This window comes from Podarcis liolepis, assembly GCF_965112155.1.
Source record: "Podarcis liolepis genome assembly, chromosome: 1".
NCBI classification, from domain to species: Eukaryota; Metazoa; Chordata; class Lepidosauria; order Squamata; family Lacertidae; genus Podarcis; species Podarcis liolepis.
Genome location: NC_139554.1, coordinates 73,043,812 through 73,058,708, shown reverse-complemented (window position 1 = coordinate 73,058,708; position 14,897 = coordinate 73,043,812). Strand labels below are relative to the sequence as shown.

General features: G+C 45.1%; 1 protein-coding gene and 1 long non-coding RNA gene across 14 annotated transcripts in view; one reads left to right on the top strand and one right to left on the bottom strand.

Annotated features, from left to right (window-relative positions):
- Positions 1 to 3,474: 3,474 nt before the first annotated feature.
- Positions 3,475 to 10,364, bottom strand: LOC310703835. 3 transcript variants are annotated; one of them, XR_014524391.1, is made up of 3 exons: positions 10,277 to 10,364; positions 9,275 to 9,407; positions 3,475 to 3,820 (listed from the first exon to the last, which is right to left on the bottom strand). It is a non-coding gene; the product is annotated as an uncharacterized lncRNA (long non-coding RNA). The 3 variants fall into 3 exon arrangements; XR_014524392.1 differs by lacking the exon at positions 10,277 to 10,364 and adding an exon at positions 9,995 to 10,051; XR_014524393.1 differs by lacking the exon at positions 10,277 to 10,364 and adding an exon at positions 9,880 to 9,933.
- PTPN5 (protein tyrosine phosphatase non-receptor type 5) overlaps positions 9,436 to 14,897 on the top strand; it is a 64,690-nt gene continuing 59,228 nt past the window's right edge. Inside the window, exon 1 of one of the 11 annotated variants that reach the window (XM_083486829.1) lies at positions 9,436 to 9,917. The gene's annotated coding sequence lies outside the window, so the exon portion shown is untranslated. Of the gene's footprint in view, positions 9,918 to 9,952; positions 10,068 to 10,161; positions 10,378 to 10,521; positions 10,597 to 14,897 lie in introns of those variants that run through there. The other 10 variants (XM_083486837.1, XM_083486833.1, XM_083486832.1 and 7 more) reach the window with 10 other exon arrangements.

Below are 14,897 nucleotides of genomic sequence, written 5' to 3'. Positions count from 1 at the left end.
CGTGCCCATCCCAGTCAGTGTGGGCATATGCTCCACTGCTGGAGGCAGTAATGCTTCTAAGCACCAGTTACAGCAAATCAAAGGGTGGGGTGAGGAGTGCTCTTCTGCTCCAATAACTGCCAGGATGCAGTACAGTGGTACCTCGGGTTAAGTACTTAATTCGTTCCGGAGGTCCGTTCTTAACCTGAAACTGTTCTTAAGCTGAAGCACCACTTTAGCTAATGGGGCCTCCTGCTGCCACTGCACCGCCGGAGCACGATTTCTGTTCTTCTCCTGAAGCAAAGTTCTTAACTGAGGTACTATTTCTGCGTTAGCGGAGTCTGTAACCTGAAGCATATGTAACCTGAGGTACCACTGTAGTTGAATACTACCCTATAGGACCAGCCCACCCCTGAAGCAAGATGAGCTGACTGCCTCTGGTGGCAAGCTCCACAGGGACAGCAGGCCCCGATGTAGATACTTATTCCCCCCTTGTTCCTGATATAGGTCTTCACTCACCCCTTCTTCCCTGGCAACAGGGGTGCCAACTTGAATAAAATGTTGAGGGGAGCAGGTACTGTAAGCCCCACTTCGCAAAATCAGGACATGGCGCACACACCATTTGAATGGCAATTCCTATGAACTGTGGGGTCGGGCCCCTCAAATATAATTTTTTGGGGGGCCAAAGACCCCTAGGAGTTGGCTCCTGTGTCTGGCAGGGAGCAGGACCCTAATTTGTGGTTTGCCTCAAGTGCCAAAATGTATTGGTCTGGTCCTACTGTCCTGTGTAAACTCCTTTCTTCCTCTTTACTTCCTGGTCATTTCACTGCCCATTCTTCCTCTCTCTTTTCTTTCACCCCTCAGACATTCCCTCCGTCCTTCCCTCCTTTCTCTGAGCCAAACTTCATTTTCTGGAGTCATCTGAAGTTTTGCTACTCTCAGTCTTCTGACTTCTCTTGCCTCGCTTCTGCCACCTTCTCTTCTCTCACAGGCTTGCTCTGCTCATCTGTAGGATCTAACTCATACACCCAATAACAACAAGTGAGGACAGCAGCAGTTTACTGTGAAATTGGACAATAGGCTTGCTCTGTTTTGCCACTGTCATGGAGAAAGTAACAACCACCCACCACCACCACAAATGGTGGCTTGCTATGTATACAGTTCAACGGAGAGCAAGATCCAGAAAGCTTTTGAGGATGCAAGCCATAAACCCCGTGAGATACTGTGGTGGTAAGATGTCAGTATGAGGGACCTGATGCAGATCCAGAGAATTTATCAGTTGTAGAAATTTTTAACTTCACTTAAACCCGGCATTAAGCACAGGGCAATTAAGACCTGTTGATTGTGACCGTATTTATTTCAGGCGTTGTTTCCTTATGGCTTCAGAAATGTATTTCGTTCATTTCCACATAGTCACATGTAGCTGCAGCTGTTGCCACTGAGACAGGTGTACTATACTCCTGACAGGAATTAATAACTGTTGGTATGCAGTATTACTGCTACTCGTTTTTGTTTGTTTTTAAAGAAAAGGTATGGCCACTTATAGGAAAGCTAATGCACTAACAGGAACAAGCAAGTGGGCTATTGTTTGACTTGGCATTTTCCACCTCTGCAGCCTTTGAAATTCCTTTGGCTCTCCTTTGTCGCTCTGTTTTGTGTACAGTGGATTACAATAATGCTTTTGCCTTTTTGACTGCTGTAGGACAAAAGATCTCATGGCTGATAATGAAGTCACAACAAAGGTCTGAAAATGCAGACACAATGATTAAAGGTGATCTTCAAAGGGCAAGTGTGTGTGTGTGTGTGTGTGTGTGTGTGTGTAGACTTTTCTTCACAATAGTCTGTGTGGCAAGTATTGCTATTAGCACTTCTGTGTGATCCATTTCCAACACACCAACAAATGCATATTTGTTTCTCATTTGCTGTGCATGCCCTCCCTGAATGAATACACAAAGCATAACATGATGTACATAGGTGTAGTGCACAGAGATATATGCTTACTGATATCTCTGTTTAGCCTTAGCAAGGTGATTTTTACTGTCTCCCGTTCCACTGCTTTGCTGTTTCAGCCAGAGATAAATTCTCAGGCAGACAGTCTCAGTAATCTATTGATTTATCTTTGATCAGGCTTCTTCAGTCAATGGATCATTATACACACTGAAGCCACTACACCTCCCTTCTTGGGTATTTACATGTTTTGTTTAGTTCCTTAAGTAAAACAAATCCTAATGCAGTCCAGTTCTACAAATGTCAACTCAGAAGCACACCCTATTCCATTCCAGAGGGCTTACTCCCAGGTAGGTGACTATATGAGTGTGCTGTTACTAGTGGTGTGGCATACCCTGATTAAGAATCAAGAGCATTAAAGTCATACAAAAGCATAAGAGGAATTTATTTTTTTACACCCAACATTCCATAATGTATGACTTTCAAAGAATAACAGAATTTTTAAAAGCCTATTTCACAGAGCAATGCAAGGCAACTCACACATTTAATTCAGTCAGCCATGAGTAATTTCTTTTGTACGAATGAACTATAACCACTGGGATTCTCTTTCTTTTAAAGCATATTTTTTGTACTTCTAAAACAATGCTTCCCTAAACTTTGGGGATAAAACCCTCTCTATTTTCTCTAATATTTGATACAAATGAAGATTCTGGTAACCATGGCATTTTAATGACATCACAGTAACCATGACAACAAAAGTGGAAAAGTGTCATCGGAGCCCCTCTCTCCAGCTCTGTCGTATAATATTTAATAGACCATTTCCAACATGTAGAATTGCATCGTCTTTCACTTTATGAATAACATCAAAAATGTAATTTGTGCCTTTAAAAGTCAAGTTGTTTTGTGGCCCCATTGCAGGAACATCACAGTGGAAGAGTCAGGACAGTGTTGTCACATGGAAGGAATTGCCCTTGCATTCAGAAGTTTATACATGTCACGAGAACAGAACTGCAAGTGCAATCCAAATGAGGAAATGCCAAAAGAATCACATTAAAATACAGTGAAGTAGATTATAGACATGGGAAGCCAAGAACCAAGCTGGGGAGCAATTAGGTTTTTGTTTTTTTAAGTTACTAATAAGAATTTCTTAATACTTTAGAAGGTGGCTACAAACACAAGAACCCCTAATGATATATGTGCATATATGACACTATTTTTGGGATAGGAAAAGATATCACAGCAAAGAGATTAACTGTAAGAAAAATAACTAGCACAGAAAATGTTATTCACATGAAACTAGTGATTAGACTTGCATAGAAACCTGCTGGATGTGGTGCTTGGATATGTGAAACTATCATGAGCAAACTATTTGTCCCATTCTTTGCATCTGTGCAAAGCTGCCATATGTAGTGAGTCACTGAACTGCAGATTGCAGCATCTAGTAACCAAGTGGAATACCCTCAGACCCTCGACCGACTCCACCTACTCAGGCTAGCTATTCCACTTGAGCCTTGCTCAGACAACAGTCTTCCTGGGCTGTATCCTTTACTTCATTCTCAGGCCAAATGTCTGTCTGGCATTTTGGTCCTGCCTCCTAGTTTGCTTCTTGGTATTGACTTGCTCTCCACTTTTGACTTTTGGCCTTGTCCCACAACTCCAGGTTCCTGATAGGTATAAGATCACAGTTTCATTAACACCAAAAGTCATGTCTATGACATAACAAAACTGAGACCCTTGCTGGTTTTTCACACCTGGATCGTCTCGCTGGGATGATATGGCATTAGTTTCCATTTCTTTGTTGAGTAGTGTTACCTGTGAATAGGCTTGTGGAGCTGTTTTGCTTATGGAGTGTTCCTTTGAGAAAACATCAGGCAGATAGGTTGTTACAAATCACCTATGTTGATTGATTGAAAAATGCATTGTGCAATTAATACTGCATCCCATTCAGGTAGAAGAGTGAAAATTCAGAAATAATTTGAGTAATGAAACCCACTTCCTTTTTCATGTGCAAGTCAGCTTTCATCTGCCATGTTGAGCTATGACTCAGTGTGTGCCAATACCTAATAACAATGTGTGTCCCACTGGGAAAATCACTAGGATTGGGCTCACCAGAATTCTCTGTCACAAAGTCACTTTCTGACTCAGAACAAGGGCTACAACAGCACTGGCAGTAATATGTTCTGTAGATGAGTCATGCTGACACATTAATATGAACATAAAAACTTTGAAACATGAAGGCAGGTAGCTGAAGAACTAGCCAAGTGACTCTCAAATGTCCCCCTCTCATTTGCTAAAAGCCACCCACACATAAACTGTATATATTAAGCTTTTACTATCACCTAAAGCCTTATGCAGTAGCCATGCAGCACTATTTGTTGTAAATGCCATCCCCGTACCCTAAACAATCATAGAAGGGCTGGAAGGGATCTCAGAGGTCATCTAGTCCAACCCCCTGCAATGCAGGAATCTAAACTAAAGCATACATGATAGATGGCCATCCAACCTCTTCATAAAAACCTCCAAGGAAGGAGAATCAACCAACTTCCAAGGGAGTCCATTCCAATGTCAAATAGCTCTTACTGACAGAATTAATAAGGATACACTGCAACGTAGTGTTGCAAGTCCTACTAGTAGTCTACAACAGTAGGACAACTTATCAGGACCAACAAAAATGCCACAAGTCTAATGTTAAGCAAAGTACACGAACAAAAATGGAGCGGGGGGGGGGGGGGATCTGAGCAGAACAGAAAACTTTGAAAACCTAGTTTCCAACAATCTCAAGATGGTGCACAGGAGGGCAATGCGGAGTTGATTAACTTAGATCATACCAGATGCAAAACATATTTCAAGTTATAGCAAAGGCTACTGGGACAAACAACAGCTTTTCCCTTATGTAGCAGCTCAAGTCCTTAAAGGACCTTAAATCATATATTACTTTGGTTTCATAATACATTTAATAGCTCAGGAATAATAAAACAAACTTTCTTCACTAAATCGGAAATAAATCTGTCATTGGGTTTAACAAGGTACTTGTTGATGAAAGGTAACAATATAGCTCTGAAAAGATCCCAGAGTGATTATAAACCTCTGGTGAGAACATCAAGTTGATGAAAACCAAGGCGTAGAAACGGACTTCAATAAAAACTGTAGTCAGTTTATGCGTATGGACTCATTATAACTACAGTGATCCAGCATACTATAGAAATGAATGAAAAGGCTGTATGGCATATTGCATTATCCTTTTCGGAGGTGAATCCATGTGCTACATGCTAAATCTGTAATGTTAGCATTTGGAAAAATATGTGCTTGATATTTTAATCCCCCAGTTTCTCCATGTAGATGAAGGCAGCATTTATGCCTCCTCCACCCACACTAACAACCCTGTGATAGTGAGGCTGAGAGAGAATGGCTGGTCTAAGGACACTGAATAAGTTTCACAGATGAACAGAAATTTGAACCCCAGTCTAACTGCAACAGCTTAAACAAAATTTTAAAAAAGTCCTTCCAGTAGCACCTTAGAGACCAACTAAGTTTGTTATTGGTATGAGCTTTCGTGTGCATGCACACTTCTTCAGATACAGTGGTACCTCAGGTTACATACGCTTCAGGTTACAGACCCAGAAATAGTGCTTCAGGTTAAGAACTTTGCTTCAGGATGAGAACAGAAATCATGCTCCGGCGGCAGCAGCAGGAGGCCCCGTTAGCTAAAGTTGTGCTTCAGGTTGAGAACAGTTTCAGGTTAAGAACGGACCTCCGGAACGAATTAAGTACTTAACCCAAGGTACCACTGTACACTGAAACAGAAGTCACCAGACCCTTATATATAGTGAGAGGCTGGGGAGGGGTATTACTCAGAAGAGTGGTGGGAATGGGTGATTGGCTGATAGGTGTGGTAAACCTATCACAACAGCTTAGCCTCTACCTCACACTGGCTCTTAATGTATACAGTTCCCTTCAATTGGCTGAGCCCCTTTGCCGCAAGAATGGAAACCTATGGACCCCAGATATTGTTGACCTCCATCACTCAGCTACTATGGATAATAGTCAGGGATAATGATACTCCTACAGGGCACAGGTTTCCCTTCATTACTCTACCTCGTGCTCCTCTCCTAGAAACTATAGGGGCATTTAGTCAAAGTGCAGCAAAGTGCAGGTTAGATAGCCAAAGGGCAGGACCATGGAGAGCTCCATACCAGATACAGAGACTACTACCAGGTATTAAGGAGTTTGTTGCATTAGCACTGCTTGGGGTAGTGTGGTGGTGACTGAAGCTTCAGATAGTTCTGCAGGGAGACGTGTGTGTGAAACCCTGCTTTCATGGAGGGAGCCTGCATGGTAGCTATAGGGGCTGTATTTGAATAAGTGCATGGCAGGGTGGAAGATGATGGCCCTCTGAAGATGCAGATAGTTCAGGGGAAGAGCCTGAATCCAAGGTAGGAAGCAAAGTGACCTTTTCACTGTCTGCTAGGGTGGCTCCTCCAATGAGGCCTCTAGTGGCATGACTGCTTAGGGGACTGCCTCCTGGCAAACTTCAGGAACCCAGTTGCCTTTATCCTCGGAGTCATGATACTCTTTGGGGAAAGTGTTTTCCAGCTGCAATGTGAAAAGTGGCTATTGTACAGCTGTGATATCAGTTGATTATTCTCAGATGTGAACAGCAAAGTACCAGGGAAATCTTCCAAAGACACCTAGGTGCAGAATATGAGCCCTTACCTGCCAGCATTGAAGAAGCCCCCAATCCTGGTGCCCTCTCGTGCCAGGCTGATCATGGGCAGACTCCTGCATACCCATTTACCCTTCAGACAGAGAACCAGCAAAGCCAAAGTGCTTGAGCCGAGCCAACCTCCAGGAAAACCCTCAAGGGGGAGACAACCCCAAAACAGACCCATCAGAACTTAATGATATGAAATATTGAGATATTTAACCAGGTATGGATGGCACTGAGTGGCTTGAAAGGGATCACTAAGAGGAACAAAGACAAAGACCTATATGCCATGTTCAGACTAAGAAACTGTGTTAAAATGTTCCCATGATCAGAAGACAAAACTGCCCATTGACATCAGCAGACACTTTCAAGGCTCTAATGGGGAAATTGGGTGGGGCCCAAAATGAAAAAACAACACCCCCCCAAGCAGCCCAATGAGGACATAGCATGTGCCATGGACATGGAACGCTGACTAACTGGAGGAGGAAAGAGGAAGGAATGGAGTAGCTGGATGCCAAATTTAAAAAGCTCATTGTACTGACATCAAGGCATGGGAAACGACATACATAAAAGCAGCTCTACAAGATTGGTACCAAGGTCCTCTAGCTCAGCATCCAGTTTTAAACAGGGGAAGCCAGATTCCTTCCAAGAAGGCCACAAGTAGAGAATGAAAGTAACAGCCTTCCCCCATTGTTCATTTTCTAAATCTGGCATTTGGAGGTACACTGTATCTGAATATGGAGCTTCTGTTCAGCTATCACGGGTGACAGCTGGCATGTTGAACTGGAAGCTAAGGAGAACAGAGCAGGGGACTCTGCATGGGCTACAGTTCTCAGTGGTAGTCCGATGTTATTTGTAAATAGTGCTAGTCAGAAGGAGTTTTCTCTAAATCACGGAGAAATGGCCTCAAAAATGCATCTTTCTTCTTTTGTTCTAGTAAGTAGAAACATATATTTTGTGGCTTTTGTGACAGGATCCTCAAAGTTATTGAAACTTATTAGTTATATATTGCTGTGGGGTGGGGGAGATGTGACATTTTATGAAATCATATCTTGGCTTAACACATCTGGAAGGAATCTCATGCTCCTCTGTTTACCTTAAAATTTACATGTGATAAAAGAGGACAGCAAAGATTTACAAGGAAGGAGACAGCAATCAATTATCAGAATGTCCCCTGCCTGAGTTACTATAATGGAGGCTCTCTTCTTGTCCCTGCAAGCTAAAACAGAACTTCCCTTCTGAGGGGCAGGCTACCATAGCAGAAGCTGGGGTATTTTGTAAGAAATATCTCATAGATTTGACATTTTCTAAGGGCCTCTTCTCCCCCACCCCATCTTCTTTGGTCAAACAGGTTTTGCAGGTTTCAACCAGTCCTGGGGAAAAGATGAAATCAGTGTGTTACTACTGCAGATAATAGAATCACAAGAATCTTAGAGCTGGAAGGGACCCAAGAGTCTTCTAGTCCAACCCCCCACAATGCAGGAATCTCAACTAAGCACCCATGACAGGATGTAAGGATGTTTTGGTGCTGGCTAAATGGTACCTACGTTCTTCTCCACAGTACTGTACACAGAAACTTGTCTTACTGAAAGGCTACAGTGCAATCCTATATGTTTATTCAGAAACAACCCCAGTTCAAAGGGACGTATTCCCAGATGTGAATGCCTGCCTGAGTCAGTACCGGTTACTCTACACTGACTGGTGGTGTCTCTCCAGGGTCTCATGGAGAGGTACTTTTATGCACATGAGCCCATCTGCATGCAAAACATATATTCTACCTCTGATGGTGCTTGCGGAATCCACAGAACCATTTCAAATGCTTTTGTAAAACAAAACAGCAACCTCAAGCACACATAGCACTTGTAAAGACACCGCACCTCCCTAGCAATGCCTTCTGCACATTTCCCAGCTAGCCATTCATGTGCATGCGCTGCCTTGCTCACCGAGTCATACTTATGGCATGACTTATGGACGTGTCCCTCTTTTGGGCGACATGGCAAAAGTGGGACACTGCATATGGTGATGCCTCTACAGGTCTGGCTGGCAGTGGGCTGCCAGGGAACTGCAATGTGCAGATGTGTCAAGCCCAGCATACGTAACTGTGTGAATAGGACCTGCAGCTGACCTCTTATGTGGGTTGGGTCTACACTATATTTGTCTTTAATGAAAAATATGATATACTGCTGTCGCTGCCTGAAAGAGGAAGAGGTCCACATGTGGTTGTCCTCTGATGATCTATCTGGTCGGTCTCTTCCCTCTGTGTCCATCTCTCTTCCCCCTGCTCCCTGGCCCTCACTTGCTTCTGGGCATTTCTGCCACTTGAGCATTTCATTCATGTTTTCCCTCTCTCCCCCCCCCTTCCCCATCTCTCTCTCTTTCAGAGAAATATGTATGTCTGTGTGCGAGTGTGTGCGTGGGCGGCCTTTGAAAGGCTTTCTGTCAGTCAAGCCACTGAGCTGAAAAGAGACGAGAGGTATGGGGGAGAGCGGTTTTAATGGGGGATGTGGGCGGCTGTTGTTGCTACCGCAGCCAGCCAGCCATGCAGCCCTTCCCTGTGGGGGGAGCACCTGCATAAAGCATGGGGACAAGGGAGGCTTTCCGCCACTCAAAATGACCCTCCCCAAACACATGAAGTCTCTTCACCTGCCACAGTGCCTGAAGCAACACAAAGGAGGAGGCGAGGGCCATGACTGCAGACTGCCTTTGACATCTGCTGGGCTCAGTTTCCCTGTAAGCCACGCATTTCTGTTACACCTTGAGGAAGGCAGGTTGCATCCTGAAAAACAGGGGGTGGGGGATGGTTAGAGAGCTTTATTAGCCAGGGGTTTTGTCTTACAGCTGGAAGGACCCAACATTGTGGAAAGCAGATGGGGGCCCTTCACAGCTGTAAGGTTTTTGCTTCCTAAATATAGGGGCCAGCAATAGCAGAATTTGGGAGCGTATTGTGGGGAGGTGGAGCAGGAAACTTCTGTATACTATGTAGAGAACCGAGCCTTCCATCATTATTGGACTGGCGCTCTGCAGTGTGTGGCGGGAGCCTGTGTAGCAAGAAATAGGTGGGGGGTTTAATAAAAGGGGAGGGGGCTTTCCACAAATGAACGGAGGGTTTGAGCAGGCCAGCCCAGGGCTTAGCCCCCAAACCTATCTTCAAGTGTCACAACTCAAGCCTGGTCTGCACGAAGAAGAGAGCGCTCCTGTGCATGTGCAGAGAGCCTCCCCCCGCACCGCCGAAAAAACACCGCGAACACCTCCATCCGGGAGACGGAGGCCGGCTTCCTCTGTTGAGGTGAGTCAGGTTTGAAGCTCTGCAGAGAGTGTAGGGGCGTCGGGACGGCGCGCGAAGCGTTTCTGGGAGGCTTTTACCTCACCGGCGGGGAAGAGGGAGAGAGGGAGAGAGAGAGTTGCATTGGCGTGGCCTTCCGCTTGGCGCCGTGAGGTACCGTTTTTTGGTTTTTTGTTTCAGTGGGGGGCGGGAGACGGCTTTGAATTGTGCCGTGGGGTGGAGCTCTGCAGCGTGGAGTTGGGGTGGGTGGGTTTGCAGACCAGACTGCCGGAGCGACGAAGAGGAGGGGGCCTTTGCAGTGGGTCGAAGGAGAGGGAGAGAGCGCGCACCCACCACACGCGCGCGCGCGCGCGCGCAAACACCTCTCTCCCGGCCTTGCCTCTGGTGGTCTCTTCCGCAGCGTGAGTCTCCCGCCTCTCTTCGCTTCCTTTCCATATACCTGAGGCGCGGCGGGATTGAGCAGGTGGGGGCGTGGGGGGGGGCAGGGAGAACGCGAGTGTGGGTGCTGCTGTTGCCGTGGGAGGGGGGAAGGAAAGGCGGCTGGGAGAGCGCGCACAGCCCCGCCAGAGCGGTGGGCGGGAAGCCCCTGGAAGGGAAGCGGGGGAGGGGGGAGGGGAAGGCGCCAAGGCAGAGAGTCCAAGGCGCCTGCTTTGCGCGCGCCGGCTGCGGCTCCTGAGGCGAGGTGAGGGCTCTTTCCCGCGCGGGGTTCTTGCGGATGTTTTTCGCGTGCAGCTGTTGCTCCAGCTCTGCTTTTCTCTTCCGGAGTGGTCCCCCGCCGCCTCCTACCCGCTGGTCAGCGTCGGCGTCCGGGAGAGGAGGTGGCGAGCGGGCGCCAAGCCGCGCGGATGCCGAAGTGGGTGCGCGGTGGCGCGCTCGGCGTGGGCTGAGGAGGGCGATGGATGAACAGTCGCCCCTCCAGGCACACCGGCACTGCCTGGAAACGAAATAGACGCAGGCAGCCCGGCACCAAGCGGTCAATATTAGCGGGGTGTTTTTTAAAAAATTATTATTTAGGGTCTGTTTACGTCGCTCCTCAGTGCGCGCGCTCACACACACGAGCAAAGCCCACAGTGGCGCCCTGTTGTCCTTCGTGCGTGTGGTTCATATTAAAAAGGAGTAATGCATATGTGTGTGTGTGTGTGAAAGATTCCTCCTGTGTTGGTTGGGCAATGTAGGGAGCGCGCTCCAGCTTAGGAAGCGAGGTGCTGTTTGTGTGTTTCAGTTCTAGTCGCTGCACTGAGTAGCTAAAACCTGATCTCCCAATTCCGGACTGCAGTAGAATATTAACAACGGCCAACCGGGCTTCTCCCCCTTTCCCCTTCAATGTTCTCCTGGGATAACACTTGACTAAAGCCGACCTGATGAGACAACCCGGAGTCGCAATGGTAGCCCATCACTTTCTGACCAGGCTAGATGCTGAGAAAACCCTGCTGGGTCGGTAGCGCGCAGGTAGTGGGAAGCCCACTGATTCTGAGTGCTGTTTGCTTGCGCCCTTTGTGCGGCAGCCCAGCCACATCGCGGGAAAGGCTGGATGGCTGGAGGGGGGCGGGAGGAGGCAGCTGCGGCTGGTGCAAAGTGAATAGGTGCTAAGTGAAGATGGGACTTTTTTTTTTGTTAGCCAACAGGCAAAATTATTATAGTGTTTCTGATTAAATCGCCTAAGTTTCATATTAGAGGAAAACCAGCAACGTGATCCTATTTCCCCAACTTTTCATTTTAATCTATCTAATTAAAACGTTCCAAAGTTAGGCACACATTTATTTATGGCTGAAGAAGACCTGGGTTTTTGGAATAGGTATTAGACATTAAACGCCTGCCAGCTGGTTTTTTTCTTGAGGGGTTGATAACTTGCTGCTTTGGATTTTTAATTTTTAAATCTGTTTTGTTATGTTTCTGCTATTCCCGTAAAGCTTTTTTTATTGTATAAGAAGAGGTGTGTGTGTGTGTGTGTGTGTGTGTGTGTTTGAGTCAAATCCAGATACAGGCGTCTCATAGGTCTCTGAGGGATGCATGCAGAACTCCAGTAGAATTTCACCTTGTTAATTAAAAGTCAGCACTTTTTTAAAAAAAATGCTGCTTGTTGCTTGTCTTTGGCATCTCATGATCTAGAGAAGCGCAACTCCAGTAGAAGCAATGGGGACAAAAAGCAACCTTTTTGTAATGTCCTTTGTACGTGTTAAAGGAAAGGTGTTGTCAAAAAAGGAGAGCTTCTCCCTTGTCTGGTACCTGTTGTGAGAGATCAAGGCTTGCAGTTGGTCTAAGAGGTTTTCTATTAGACCACTAAAACAAATAACTTGCAAGTGAGAGCCTGTTTGAACCCAGATGCTTTGGAAAGGGTTACTTGCCTGCATGTCTATATATATGGCAAAGGGCTGCAATTCTGGGCCCACCTCAAACTGGTTGCAAGAAATATGCATCTGTGAATATGGTGGAAATGGAAGGCGAGTGAGACCTTAATTAACCTTAATTAGTTTGACTATGCTTTTCCATTATTGTCTACTTTTGTATATTATCTGCCTGTCTGTTATGTGGTTCCAGTATTCCAGACAATCCTTGAAGGCAGTCCCCACATCTTGAGAGATCTTGTTCGATGGGGGTGGGGAGAAGGCAGAGGAAAGGGAAAGCATCTGCTGAAATATGTGCAGTGCTAGGTTTATTGGTTGATTATGGGTCTTTTTTAAAATGTGGAATTGTTTTTGGTAATTAAGATGTTTAAGCCTCATCCATTATGTTTTTGTAATAGGAGCTGCAATATGGACATAGTTCTTGATGGAACAGGGAAGTCTGGTAGCCTTTTGTTTTATACAGCAATCACATATGTTCTTGTGACAGACTAAAAATTTGGTCGTTAAAAAACCCCTACTTTAATCAGAACCATATTTACTCTGATGGCAATCCTATATTCATCTGTTATGGTTATGTTTTCAGAGCCATGTAGGCTTTTATGAGACAATTTATGAGACTGTATAATGAGCAAATATTCTTTTTTTAAAAAAAAAAATCCTTGAAGTGAGACTATTTCCTGGCTTTACGTTTTGCCATACCATAGTATACTTCTCAAGCTCAGTCTAAGCATTAATGTTAATCTGTGGAAGTTGCTTGAAATATAGCCATACCTTGGAGCTTGAACACCTTGCAAGTCAAATGTTTTGGCTCTGAACGCTGCTAACCCAGAAGTGAGTGTTCTAGTTTGTGAACGTTCTTTGGAACCTGAATGTCTGATGTGGCTTTCGATTGGCTACAAGAGCTTCCTGCAGCCAATCAGAAGCCATCCCTTGGTTTCTGAACATTTTGGAAGTCGAATGGATTCCATTTGACTTCCGAGGTACCACTGCACTTCCTTTGTGGTGATGTATTCCCGCCTCCACCATACTTTGTTGCACTCCCACATTCCAGGTGATTTTTCTACCTAGTCCAGGTAACTTCTGTGGCAGTAGGAACATAAGAAGAGCAGGTCAACATCACTTCTTGTCCAGCATCCCACTCTGAGTTGTGGGTTCAAGCCCCACATTGGGCAAATGTTTCCTGCATTGCAGGGGTTTGGACTAGATGACCCTTGAGGTCACTTCCAGTTCTACAGTTCCATGATTCTATATGGCTAGTAGTCACTGTTAGCATTTTTTTTTGCCATAAATTTGTCTAATTTTCTTTTAAGGCCACCCATTGTGGCTTGTTCTGGCAGTGGCTACAAAAATAATGTGGGTGGCAGCACTACATGTTGGTGTAATAACAGGTGTAAAGCGCCACTTGAAAACATAGCCTTACACTGTGTTCTGCTTAGATCAGTATTGATACTCTTGTTGATAGTAATAGTCAAAAATCTCAAGCACGGAAGCATTTCCCAGCCTTGCTACTTAAAAATCCTTTTGAAGATTCCAGGGATTATATGGGCCAACAGGACTTTTCTGAGCATGATAATTGTATCCCAGCAACGATATTGGCCACCCCCAGTTTGGGGGAAACTACACTGTATCTGCTCCTGAGGAATATGGAACTGCAGGGACTCCACTACAGCAATAGTCTCCCAGATTGGGAATGGCTGAGCTAAGTACAATTATCATTGCATAGTACACCATGTCATTTCTTTACTTTCTCACTGCTTAGACTGCCAATGGCAGAAACTTGCTGCCTTGGACTAGTCAACCTGCTTGCTTGCCTTTCAACCCTTCCACTGCAATTTATTTTCCTCTTTCATCTTGCGCTTACCGGTGGATGTATCCAATCCTGACACAATGCTGGCCTAATAATGCCACAATAATGCCCAAGTGTTCTGTACTGCAAATAAGTACAGATTCTCTGGTGAGTCTGGCTTAGATGGCAGATTCATGTTTCTGGTGTCCACTTCTAAAAAACAATCAGATATGCACCTAAAGCCATTAGAAAAATCCTTATGTCCATAAAGCTGCTGAGACCAGAAGCTCTAGGATTCCATGCAGAGGAAGGAGGAGACACCAAATCTAGATTTTTCACTAAGAAGCTCAAAGGTCTGATAATAGGTTTGCATAAAATTCCATAAAAGCACCTGATGTGAAGAACTCATAGTCTACTCTATAAAGAGACTTGGAGAACTTGGACTAACATTTTAGTAAGTAATTTTGTGCCTTACTGTTATTTGTCATTAATGGTCACCCTTCATTCCATGACGGGGTCCCATGATGAAGTATAAATGACAAAAACTAAAGAACACTATCAATGTTAAATTAAATAAGATTAAAAACACAGCTTCCAGCCATTAAAACAGTTCAGCAGTGAGCCATAAAAATAACCATGCCTTTGCTTACACTCCTTCCAATGCCCGTGAAAAGATACTGTAAACAGTGACGCAGAGATCAAAGCATTGTACTGCATTAGCAGATGCACCCCCACACCTGGCCACTACCACATAAACCCATTATGCAGAAGCAGGAAGTCTATTTTTAAGAAACTGTTATGGTGGTTATCTTCACTTTTCCAAGTTGGGATCAAGTAGTAGTGGTTCCATGT